General features: G+C 45.3%; 1 long non-coding RNA gene across 1 annotated transcript; it reads left to right on the top strand.

Annotated features, from left to right (window-relative positions):
• The first annotated feature begins 1,008 nt into the window (after nucleotides 1-1,008).
• LOC107204223 lies at nucleotides 1,009-3,735 on the top strand. The gene is made up of 2 exons (XR_001521506.3): nucleotides 1,009-1,468; nucleotides 2,946-3,735. It is a non-coding gene; the product is annotated as an uncharacterized LOC107204223 (long non-coding RNA).
• The last annotated feature ends 9,664 nt before the right edge of the window (nucleotides 3,736-13,399 follow it).

Below are 13,399 nucleotides of genomic sequence, written 5' to 3'. Positions count from 1 at the left end.
GGGAATTCCTGTGGACTGCAGAGCAGGGGGAAGAAGTAAGAGGAAGGGAGGGCAGTACTCGTTGCAAAACATTCCCCTTGGCTGCCACCCAAGAATTCCTGTGGGAACCTAGGGTGCTTTTGGCGTGTATGGTACTAAAACAAACCTTATCTATGCCACAGAAAATTAGATCTGCACTGATTATTGTGCACACTGACGAGGGCAGCTGCACCGTTGACTGCTCTGGTTCATACCTGCTCTACTCCCCAGGTTTATCCCTGCTTCCAGTCAGGTCTCATCGTGGCTGCAGCAGCACTGCTGAACTTAGTTTGTAGTTGTCTACACTTGCAGCTAATTCACATTCAGCCCTGGTTTAGCTTCTCCTGTTGCTGACACCTGTTGTCAGCAGTCGGTAATTTCTTTTTTTAGGACAAGCCTCCATTGCCCTGGAGCTCAGAAAGCTCTTAAATTAGACTTAATTCTATTCAGATGTAGTTAGCAGAATTTAATTAGCGCAGTCCTGGAGTAAAAGTCAGTCTATTCCTTGGATCACTGGAGTGCATTCTGGATACTTTCCATACTGCTGCAGGAGTGTGACTTTTTCTTTTTTTAACTGTTTTTTAAAAAAGTTTATCTTTAGCCCAAGAAATGTGCTGGGGCTTTCCAAGCAATTCCAGAGTAGGGGACACATCTTAATAGACAGATTCCTTTGCAGATGGCTTCCTGCTTGTTTGCAATTGCGAAACTACTGCGAATTACCATGATTGCAGACATGGGAATGTGACATTAGGAAAGCATTTAATGTATTCTCAGCATCTGTTACAATGCTGCTGCAATTGGAAACCTCGGGGAGATGCCAGCGCTATGGGCAAGACCCGTTTAAATTTGGCTGACAAGAAGTTCACATCCAGTCTAGACTTGACGTGCAGGTATTCTCTGAAGCCCATGGACAGACATGGTCACATCCAGAGGGTGATTCACCAATCCCAGCGGGTGTCCCAGAAAAGAGGGATGACTTATCTTTTGATGGTGCTTGTGGGAAGCTAGGGCCTGGCGGTCGGAAGATATCGGGATGTAACAGAAAGATAGTCACCCCCCCTCCTCCATAGTTTATGGTAATGACCCCGTAATTAGCCAATAGCACCTAGCTGTGATGAAAGCAGATGGGAGTAATACTGTGAACCTAGGTTATAAAGTGTCAAATTCTTCAGCAATAAACGCTATTTCTGCCATCCATCATATTGGTGTTGTGTGCAGATGGACCGAGTGACCTGAGGAGGGTCTCCATGATGCTCCTGAACCAGGGTGTCTGCCTTGCATAAGGCAGCAAAGTGGTGCCAAAAACCCGGGATTCAAATTTGAAAAGTGGGATCCAAATCCGGAGAGCGGGGATCGTCTGGGAAACGGGAGTAACGGTCAGGACGGCTGGACCTGTCCTGGCGGGAGAGACGTTCCTGGGCCCACAAGGAAGATGGAAGCGCTGATAAAGGTTGTATTGCAATTATATAAACAATGTAGTATAGATTGTAAACCTAAGGCTTTTACTCTTGCTATTGCAAGGCTTTTGTATATTGGGGTCATAAATCAACTAGTAAAGATTATCCACCCTAAGGTGTGGGACAGATGTACTAAAACCCTTGCCGAAGAAACTTGGAGGGAGGCAAAAAAGTTATTTGCTGGCCACCCCGAAATTTGGGGTCAGAGCAGCCACCCAGACATTACAGCCCCCCAGACGAGAGCGGCTTGGCTGAGCCGAAGGGGTCACAAGAGTGTGATATGTCCCCTCAATTCCCAAATCCCGATCTGCTCACAGAGAAACAGCAAAGAGCAGAAACCTTTTGGAAAGAGTTAACAGAGGAAGCCAGGGGTGCTGGGGGGAGAGCCCGGGGGGAACCACCACCCTATGTATCCCAAGATGGTGCTGAGCAAAAAGACAAAGAGTGAGGGGAAAATGTCCTTGGTGGGAACAGGGAACAAACAGTGGTGTTGATGAGCGAACATGGTCGGGAGGATGAGAATGATAAAATACGTGAGAAAGAAAGAGAATGTGAAACGAAAGAGATAAGATGCAGGGGAGGTGTTCAGAGAGAGAGGGAAAGGTATGTGAAGGAGAGGGGAAGGGCGCGCGAGCCGAGAGGGGGAAAGGAGCAGAGAGTGGAACAGAGGGAGGATCAAAGGGCAGAGTGAAGGGCGGGGAGAACCAGGAGGGAGGGAATGGCCCTCCCCCAAGGGACATAGGTGGGGCCAGAGCCCAACAAAAAGGCATGGGAAACCGGAAATAATGAGCTAGTCGAGTTCCGGCTCCTACAGAGATACTAGCGAGGATGAGAGGTCTGAAGCTGACTCCTTAGAGGAGGAAACAACAAAGATAAACAAGAATATTCCCCTCCACATTAAAAAAGCACTGAGAGAGGATACTCCTCTCACTGACTGGGGATAAATAAAAAGCTGCATGTGCCAGCTGGGTCCCTTCAGCCGCACTAGTGTTTTCAGTCCGGGTGACAGATGGGGGACAGAGAGTTCACTCACCAATAAATCCTAGACTGCAAGGCTCCAGCCTGCAGTGGCTGATGGGCACAGACCCGGCAATAATTACCCCATGCCTATCAGTTTATAACTTCAGAGTTTCTAATGATTTTTGTGTGGAAGTTGTGATTGTTCCCAGGGTCCCATACCACTCCGGAGAAGAAGTGAGCCAGTACCTTGAGCGAGCAGACCACCTCCAGAAAAGATTGCTGCTGACAGGACTGTCAATAGCAATGCTGCTCTGCTTGGGAGGAACTGGTACGGCCACTGGTGTCTCCGCCCTGGTAACCCAGAGTCAGAGTCTCTCTCAGCTACAGATGACTGTAGATGAAGATCTACAGAGAATTGAGAAATCCATATCCTTTCTAGAAAAGTCAGTCTCCTCACTCTCTGAGGTTGTTTTGCATAACAGGTGAGGTCTTGACCTTCTATTCATGCAGCAAGGAGGCCTCTGCATCGCCCTGAAGGAGGAGTGCTGCTTCTACACAGACCACACTGGAGTAGTGAGAGACACCATGGCTGAGCTACGAGACAGGCTGTCTCAACGGAAGGTGGAGAGAGAAGCCCAGCAAAGCTGGTTCCAATCTTGGTTCGACCAATCTCCGTGGCTGACCACCCTGGTGTCTACCCTGATCGGGCCAATTTTGATGATCTTATTGGTGTTAATCTTTGGACCGTGTGTTTTAAATAGGCTTGTGTCCTTTGTCAAGAGCCGACTAGAGAGAGTCAACATCCTGTTTGTAGAAAGACAGCAGATGCTCTAAAAATGCACTTGGTCGCCACGTGTGCCTTATGTTTGTTAATGAAAAACTGCGGTGTCTATTTTATAAGTTTTTAGCCTTTTAGTTAAGTATAGTGTACCTTATATTTTACTCAAGTTTATAATATCTACTTTTAAAACTTTTCATAATATAGGTAAGTTAGATAAAATGTTTAGAAATATATATACATAAAATAACGTTAGAACTTTCAAGACTAATATACCTTATATTCTAGCAAATTTAGTTAGACATAAGGGGGAGGGGAAAATGTGGGAAGCTAGGGCCCAGTGCTTGGAAGATATTGGGATGTAACAGATAGTCACCCCCCCTCCTCCATAGTTTATGGTAATGACCCCGTAATTAGCCAATAGCACCTAGCTGTGATGAAAGCAGATGGGAGTAATACTGTGAACCTAGGTTATAAAGTGTCAAATTCTTCAGCAATAAACACCATTTCTGCCATCCATCATATTGGTGTTGTGTGCAGATGGACTGAGTGACCCGAGGGAGGTCACCGTGCTGCTCCTGAACCAGGGCATCTGCCTCACATAAGGCAGCAGGTGCTCCATCCAGTGAGAAAATGAGTAGTTTACATGAGGAGTCCCATTTTACACAGCTAAAATGAAATGACTCGAACCCTGTGATCTGTGATAGCTGTGATTTTCATAGACCACTGGAAACTACCTCAGCAATGATGAGCCAATGCTATTTCACCTCCATGGACTTGAAAGATGACAAATCAGGAGATCTTCTCCTTGCTGGAAGAGCTCAGTTTCCCAGAAACTGATGCAGGAAATGGCAACAAGATAGTCTATGGCAATAAGGAGAAAGGGGGATGTACCAGCAATAACGGAGACTTACTTAAATCCCAGCCTTAAGATTAAAAGCCTGAGCTGTGTTATCCAAGTAGAGAACAATGCTCTGGGACTATTTCTTTTGACTTTGCTGCTTGTTCATCCATTTTCTCCCTTATTGTATATATAAGTGCCTACACCACATGGCTAGAACATCGTGCTACTTGGAACCATTTTAAAATGGTTATTCAGAGAAGACTATTGAACTGTTTATCTTAGAGACTGTAAGTTCACCTCTGGTGAAATATTTTCATTTTGCAAGACATAAGTAAATATCAGAACAAAAGAAGTAGACAGAGAATTAATAACATCTATATTAATTTTAAAAAGACCTGTGTTTCAAGCCCTGAACTTGGAACAACCCCAGAAGACAAGCAGGAAACCCCAGGCTGCATGACCTGGGAGAACTTGTTGGTTAGGGTGCTGGATGAGCTCTGTGCTGTGGCGAGCACACAGCCATTATTTGAAGGTATTGATTCCTTGTTTCTGGAAAGGAAGAGTTTGAGCATCCTCATGGCTGCAGATCTTGAGAGGAAAGGCTGCTGAAATGGGTCCCACCTGAGATGGGTTTCCCACACAGGCTGGGTACCACAATTTAACGAGGTTTCACTTCCCTCATCCCCTCCTCCTCTGTGTTTTGGGGCTTGTGCAGAGATGGGTGTTCCTTGCAGTTCTATGATTTCCAGAAGAGCCTGCAGCAGCCATGGGTGGTGACTAGACCAGATCTTGAGAGCAGGAGGTCTCAGACCAGAGCTTCCCACCTCAGCCTTTCCTACTACTCACCTACTTGGATCCTTGCTCAAATTGCTGCTTCAGCTCCTTGCCTGTCCACTCACATTGTGGGGGGGGGTGGGGGGGGTGGAGGGGGATCCAGCGACCTCACAGTTTGTGAAAACATCTAATTTCCTTTGGGGGGACTTCCTTCTCATGTTGCATGGAAATACCAGCTGGCAGGGACAGGCCAAGGACTGGGAATTCCTTCCATGGCTGAGCACCTGGGGCCAAGATTCAGTGCCTACCATCTACTGACCTGAGGGTCCTGCCAACACCGCTGCTGGTGGGGTTGTGCTGTGAACCAGACCTAGGAACTACACTGAGTATTAAACAAACCCACACTCTGTCCCTCCTTTATTACTAGTTTAACCTGGGACACTCCCAGGTTTAGCTAAAACCTTGCCCAAGAGGACCATCCACTCCACTGAGGGAGAAGTGAAACCAGGATGAAAATGTGCAGCTGGAAATGGTGATGGCAGAAAAAAATGTGACTTCAAAGAAGATCTTAAGAGTTTTGTTTTGGTGGGCTTTTTACAAGAGTCTAAGCCTAGATTTTAAGAAGTTAGCCTGAAGCTTGGACTTAGAATGTGATTAGCTTCAAATCAGCTGTTAGGGACAAACACACTGCTTCTTTGAATTGAAAGTATCTTTGAGTACTCAAAGTACTTAAAGTACTTTTGAGCCTTTGAGTATCTCAATCTGTCTGGCAGAGGGAATCCCATCCCCTACAAACACTCTGATGGGGCACTGCCACAGAAATCATCCAGCTCACCTTCCCTCTTCTCCAACCCTCATTCCCTCTGCTATCAACAAACATTAGCTCGACTCTGTGCTGACATGGGTTGGGGAAGTAGTCCTGTGGTTACTACTGAGTTTAGCACCTTCTCTCCTTCCTCAGAAAAGGCCACATTTGACCTCCCTTTTCATCAGTGGTGAAAGATCAACAGTTTGTAGCAGTCCTTTTATTTTAATTAATTTATTTTCTTACAGTTTAATTTTAAAGGCCTTGCTTAAATTTGAAGAATAAGTGGCAAAGGATGGTAACCTCTTAAATTTGCTTTGTGACACTGTAGTTGTGGAGAGGATGGTGCAACAAATTGTAATGTTTAACGCTGCCCTTTTGGGGCCAGGAGCTCAGCTAGGGGTTGCTTTTGGCACTAAAGCCCATCCCTTTGGTGTATGCCCATCTGCAGGACACATCACGCTGCCCACTACTCCTCCAGGATTTTGGGGAGCTCTGTCAGGCCCACAGGCACATGGGCTTGCGACAACTCACTTATGCAACGCAAGCTGTATCTGCTTGCTGCTGCCAGATTGTGGAAATCTGCAAATAATTGCAAAGTCTGCCAGTTTAATTGGATTGTGGTGTATTTGCACAGATGGGTGAAGTCTTCCAGGCCAATATTTTCCAGAATGACTTAGAAGTCTCTCAGCTTTAAGGTACTCAATATAAGAGAACATAGAAGGAATGGGTTTCGGCAGATTTTTTTAAGAGAAGCACCCCCAAACTGAAGTAATCCAAATCATTAGTCACCCAGAAATTCCTTGCCACAGAGACCTTGATATGGGGGATCTTTCACAGTAGCTTGATGTAAGCCAAACTAAATTCATAAAAATAACACAAAACATCTTAACACATCATTTGTTCAGCAGAAAATCCAGTGTGAATGTGTATGTCTGCAGGCATTTTTACAGGAAGTATAATGAATAAATGAATATTTGTAAAACAAAAGGAGGAGGAACAGAAAGACATTTTATTTCATGTGCGAGTCGGCCGTTGTTACTGTTGTTATTTTTTTTAATGAGGCACAAAATGTTACTGTGGAACATTGTCCCTGTGTGCTCTGGCCTTTTTCCAGACCTAGAGCTCAGTACTGACTGGGGAAAAGAAAGCCTTGTACTTGTCTTTCTGAAAGATAGGCTGTTATCACTTGTTAGAGGTCAAAAAGGAAAAGAATCAAATTACTTATTAATTAAATACAAACTCTGTAAAATTGCTCAGAAATAACTAGCCCCCAGGGCCCAAGCTACAGATGCCCAATATCTGAATGTACAAAAGAAAAAAACAGTTTACTACCATTATCATCAGCTTTTTCTACCAAGAATTTGCAGTGAGACAATAAAGCTGTAGAACATGCTGCTGTTCTCAATGAGAGATTCCACTAAATCACCCTTACAAATATCTGCAATTTGTAAGAAGAAAGAAATTACTATTTTAAAATTTATTTTAAATTTATTTTATCTATTTATTGTTATGAACATTCACAGAAGCAATAGGATCAACTTAAAATCATTTCAGTTAAGTCAAAACATTTTTCACAGGCAGCAAAATGATGTAGTTACATTATATTGATGTAACTACTTTTGAGAATGTGACCTTGGAGGTCTGCATGATTATAACGAAGTCGAGGTGCCCTAGTGCTAAAGTCACACCTGAAAACAGGACTACAGTAGCTTTCAAACCTAACCTATCTAACTTTAAAGAGTCTCCCCAAATACTTCTCCAGATCATATGTCCAGAGATGAAGTCAACGTCTCCCTTGTGTAGCCAAAGTGGACCTCAGCTCCTGGTGTGAGCACTTACCACTGTTCTGATGTGTCAATCAGCTTTTGTCTTAAATCTCATGGTCCTGAAGCCATGCTACTGCCAGAATCGTTGAATCTTTCCTTTGCAGCAGAATGAGCTTCTGGTTCCTGTGGGTAAGGAGGAAGCCTTGAAAGAGTAGAAATTATAAAGAACACAAACATTTTATTTTTTTGAAAACCAAGCATTATAAAATCCTTGAAGCGACTTTATGTACTCAGAGCCATTAGATCCCAACCTTCCCTTCCCTGCTGGGCACCCTGAGAAGGCTTCTTGCCAACCACGCTCTAGAGAATTAGAGACAGGTTTTCAAAGCTGCATACACACCTGAATGCCTTGGATAAGCTGGTCCTGACTTCTCAGCGGGCTTAACTTGGCCTGTTGGGTGGCTGACCAACTTCTTCTGCATGCTGAGAGTTGGGCTTTTTGTTTCTAACTCTGTGGCTAAGCAAACAAACCACACCAGAACAAGGCAATCCCAAGGTAGGGTCTAGCAAGGTCTCACAGTTTGCTCTGAAGACTTGCAAGAAAGGGTTTCCTACTGGCCTGGGAAGCTCTGGTTGCGCTCAGGTTCTTCAGCCCCTCGCCCCCTCCACCTTGAAACAGCAGGGTTGTTGTAGGCTCAAAATCACACCCACAGGGACAGATGAAGGCTTGGGTTAATTTTTGGTAGTTTTCATTGGTTTTGAAGGGCAAAGAAGTTCTGAGAGGTTGACTATGGCTTGAGAGTGCTGGAGACCACCAGGAATAGGAAAACTTCTTTAAGGGCATTGTTACAGGGATCCAAGGAACAATTTTTGAGTCAGACTATAGTTTTTGTTGTTTTTGTGATCTCTCATCTGTCTTTTGCAGGCTTGGAATGGGAGGCAACAGAAGAAAAAGAGAATTGCCAGGGAATCTCATAGTATTAGCTATGTTTTGTTGCTGTCATTCAAGTCAGTTATTAAATATAAACTGCTATATTTGCAATGATAACTTTGCAAACATCTTGAGTGGAAGTTGTTCTCAAAAAGCCTTTCAAACTAGAGATAAAAGTGATGCTTTCAGGTACTCCTCTTCAAATAGATGTCCCAGTTTAGCTGCTGGCAGCAAGAGCAAAGGGAGTAACCAAGCAGCTTGTGAGAGTCAAAATCACAGCAGATTAGGCCTCTGCTCAAAGAAACATTTAACTCCTTATGAGGGAAACCCAAAACAAGTGCTAGTAAATAAAAGGCCTCTCTTTTTCTATCTTTCTCATTAGCCACTAAAACCATGGCCACTGTAAATTTTGCAATAGACTGGATTCAGTGAAATAATGTTTGCTTTTTGACTTGCCAGCTTCTTTAGGCTTGGCTGGTTTAGGTCAGTCATGGACAGGGTCAGGAGCACTGATTCAGCCCATTGTTAACTGTGCTAAGGAGGCTCTTGCCCTGGCAGGACCATCCTGGTGGGCATGGCTGGAAGAATGGTGGTGGAGCACTTCTTTATACAAGGGCATGGAGTGACAGGACAAGGGGGAGTGGCTTCACACTGACAAAGAGCAGGTTTAGATTGGGAATTAGGAATAAATTCTTTCCTGTGAGGGTGGTGAGGCCCTGGCACAGGGTGCCCAGAGAAGCTGTGGCTGCCTCATCTCTGGAAGTGTCCAAGGCCAGGTTGGATGGTGCTCTGAGCAACCTGGGATAGTGGAAGGTGTACCTGCCCTCAGCAGGAGGGTGGAAAACTGGATGATCTTTAAGGTCCCTTCCAACCCAATCCATTCTGTGATTCTGTGATTCTCTGAAATGTCTGTCACTTACCTCATAAAAATTTTTGTCATTGCCAGATGCTTGCAGAATATACTTCAAATTTTCCTCTGTAATAACACCCCATTACTGTAGGTTAATGCCCTGGCTTTTGCATCCCAGAGCTGTAAAATTCCCTCGCTAGGCTGGTTAACACAAACAAGATGTGGTACTGTACAAACAGATCGTTTCCAACAGCTAAACATCTAAGCAGATTAGGAAGAGGGTGAGGGGAAGAAATGGAGGTGCTGAGAGTTGCAGCAATGTGCAGTGACATGGCCAAGGGAAGCCAGAACCAGAATTCAGATCCCATGCCCGGATAGTAATCTGTTACTTAATGCCATCATTTTGGTATGTGAGATGGGTCATCTTCCTTAAAGGGTTTAGAAAGTAGCCAGACCAGTTCCTCTGTTTATATAAGGAAGATGTTTGTAGACCTCTTGATCCTAAGGCAATTAATACAGCCCATTGGGGAAAGATTTGAAGAAAGGGGGGAAAAAAAGAAAAACAAAAAGAAAAATAAGGAAAAAGAAGAAAAAGAAGAAAAATAATAAAAAAAAAAAGTAAAAAAGAGAACTGGGCTAGATTCTCATGTAAACAGCACCCAGAATGCCTAAAATTCTAACAGATGCAGATGTTTTTATGTCGGAGTATTTTTTTGGTGAGCGGCCTCTTTGTGGTCAACTGTAAGCATCACATTTACATAGTTCTGTATTTCTGAAAAAGCCTATTGCATGAAGCTGGGATCCTACCAAATGAAAACAAAACACAACACTACTGAAAAATAACAAGCTCTTCCAACAATGTTCAGTAACTGACTTAGAGGTTAGTGCTGTGTTCTGGGAAAAAAAAAATTATCCAGGCACCATATAATTTCATGCACTAAAAACATTAAACATTTCAGAGGAACGTAACATATGACACAGGGTGTTTTTATTTAATGAATGGCTCTAAGAAATGGGGCCAGCATCCCTTCTCACAGATGAACGCCTTGTGCCAAGAGAGTTGCTGTACAATGTGTCATCACTCAGGAACCTAAAGAATTGTACTTGAGAAAACATTGCTACAAAATATCATTCCCTTCCCAGAAAGGTTCACTTCAGGCTTTGTAGAAAAACAGGACAACTCATTTCCACTGCACATAATTATTCTGTTGGAAAACTTTCTTAAAGGCATAGGTGGTGAAGCAAGTGTCTAGAAAACTGTTTAATTTCGTAGCGACAATAATAGCTCCTGGTTATTGTTGGTGCTCAGCTTTTGCTTTGGGCTTTCAATACTTAGAACTTAATAAGCATGGAGCAGGTTAATCCTCTACACACCCTGAAAAGGGAGAGGGGGAGAAGGAGAAGGAAAGGGAAGGACAAGAGGAAGGGGAGGGAGAGAGGAGCAGAAGGGAAGGGAAACAACACGGAAAGGGAAAGGAACTTTAGCTGCCATAAGCCTCTAGTTAAGACTTATGTCAAAAATTTGCTATTCTAACAACGTGGCATGGGTTATGTCGTGTATTCAATTGGAAGTCTAACAGACATGGAGTTAGACTGGATTGAAAATTACTTTTTTTTTTAATGTTGTGTTTTCTTCAGAGAAATTAGATCAGTTCACAGCAAATAATCAATTTACTGATTTAGACCTCACCTCTACAACAGTAGTGTTTGCTGGGATAACTCAACATAATCACGTGTGAGTGTGTGTATTTATATTTCGGGACTGTATATTAACATCCTCTTTCTTGTTCCTGGTTTGTAAAAGGGGAAGTTGGTTACCCAGAAAAGTGCATCCATCACTGCTGGCTGTAGGACACTCCTGGCTTCACCTGTACTTCAAGAGCAGTTTTCTCCTCTTTTGCACTTCAAAGAAAATGAAAAACAAAATAAAATTGTCTGAGCCAGACCAGAAGAGTCTTCCCCATGACAACATCAGGGTATTTTACTCCTTTAGCAAGTCAAGGGAAGCTGGTGACAAGCGGAGAGCTCCAAAGAGAGAAGAATGAGTACTTCCAGTGCTAGTAATTTAACCTGTATCTTCTGCAGACATAACTGTGTAATTATATGATTATAGCGTAGAGAAGGCATTTCTGACATAGTACCTGCCTTTTAAAACAAATCCCATTAAGGACACCCTCAAATCCCATTAAAGACACCCCCAAGCTGTACCCGCTGCCAGCACCCTCACAAGGGCTCAAAATCTGCGGGGCTGGTCCTGGCACCTACCCAAGGCTGCTGCAGGTGGTGCCAAGCTGGGACCCCTGGACACCCCTGCTCCCCACCTGCCGACAGCGGAGCGGCAGCAGAGCCCGCAGAAGCGCCGGCAGCAGGGATGGGAGCGGGACCTGCCCAGGGACAGCCCAGGTGGGCACTGGGGACGCTGCCAGCAACGAGGCCAGGTCCTGGCCTGATCTCTGTCCTTAGGCTCCCTCTAGAGTTTACAGCAAATGAGCAAAAGGTCTCGAACGCCACTTGCACAGGAGGGTAGCATCTCCTCGCGCCCCCCAGGCTCTGGTCTTGGGCACTGCTGGATTATGTCCCAGAGCCTTTGGACACTAAAGTGGCTCTTTCCTTCCTGACAGTCCCTGCCGCTGAACCTCACTGGGCCCTAATCCTGCCCAGAAGGGAAGGGATCCTGTTCAGTGAATATTAAATGGTGAATACTTGGGGCCTACACCTCAAATCTCATGGCAGGCTTGCCCCACATCTCTTCAAGAAATCAGCACTTGGCCTGAAAAACTGGGGAGGTGGGGAAGCAGCAGTTTCTCCTCAGCTGAGGAGGATTAGGAGCAAACCTCCTCAAACCTCCAGATGGGTCATGCCATACTCCTGCTTTCTTCATTCTCTGTTCTGGAGGACACATCCTGGTTGAAGAGCTCAGGTATGATTCCCAATTTTCCTGCTATTTGCAAGGGAATATGTAAAATCCCTAGCAACCCAGATGCTCTGTGTGTGCAGTTTGGATGGGCTTTGCTGGTTCACTGGACAGCCTTATAAAGTCCTGGGGAAGAAGGGTGGCGAAAAAGAAGACAGGAGGCTTGCCTAAGCGATTCTGAAGGAAAGAAAAACAGCAAGCAGCTGTGCCAGTGGAAAAGCCCAAATAAGAGCGAGGAGAGGGGTAACGGGAAGAGAGGGGACAGGGTGTCCAGAGTCTGTTAGAGGAGACAGGACATTCTTCACCCAGACCTCCTCATAAACAGTCCTCCCTCCTTCCTGCTTCACTCCTCCAAATTTTGTTTGGGGTTTCGTGTTGTTGTTTGTTTTTCTTTCTTTCTCTAATCCTCTCCTCCTCTTTGACTGGCCGCATCTTCAGCTGAGACTGCCCCGGAGCGGGGCAGAGCGGGCTGGGGGGAGGCTGGAGCTCTGCGGGAGAGGCCCAGCTCTCGCCCCCGTCCCCACCCCGCACCGCCTCCCCCGTAGCCCCACTGCTGTGCCCCTCTTTTGCAAGACGATGGCGCTCTGATCTTTCCACAGCTTCCCTCCGGGACTTTCGAGTATATTTTTTTCCTGTATTTTTTTTTTTTTTTCTCCACGCTTCACTGCTACTACGGGCGGGCGCCTGCCTCTGTCCCGATTTGCTGCAGCCATCGGGGGTGCCTGACTGTAAACAAAACACTTTAGATCATGGCAAGGTCGCTGCAGACACACACAGACTTTTTTTTTTTTTTCTTTTTTTTTTTTTTTTTTTCTCTCTGCAGACGCAGCGATTTAAGGTGGATTGCCGAGATCGCGTGGAAGACGAGGGGGGACGAGACGAGAGACCCGAAAGAAAGGCGAGGACCAACCCCGATCCCCGAGCACGGCCTCGGATGCTCCGGGTATACGGATGCTTCCACCCCGGGGGACACACTTTTTTTTTTAAAAAAAATTTTTTATTTTTCTCCATAATTTTACCACCTTTCCTGATGATTTGTCCCAGCTCGACCCCAACTTTTCTGGCGGCGTGGGTTGCGGGCTGTACTGCAACCCACGCCGGAAAAACGCGCAGCTACCGCTGCTGCGGGGCTACACTCCCTCCCCTTTCCCTCTCCCCAGCCCCCCTGAGGGCGAGGCAGGGTGATAGAGGAGAACGGTTAGAGGGATAAACCGAGGGGGAGACCACTCCTCTTTAATTTTTAATTTTTTCCGTTGCTACCATCAGCGGCTTAAATTATTCGTGCCCCTCTTCTCCTCC

The sequence above is a fragment of the Parus major genome, chromosome 1A, assembly GCF_001522545.3.
Source record: "Parus major isolate Abel chromosome 1A, Parus_major1.1, whole genome shotgun sequence".
NCBI lineage: Eukaryota > Metazoa > Chordata > Aves > Passeriformes > Paridae > Parus > Parus major.
This window is presented reverse-complemented; position numbering and strand designations above follow the sequence as displayed.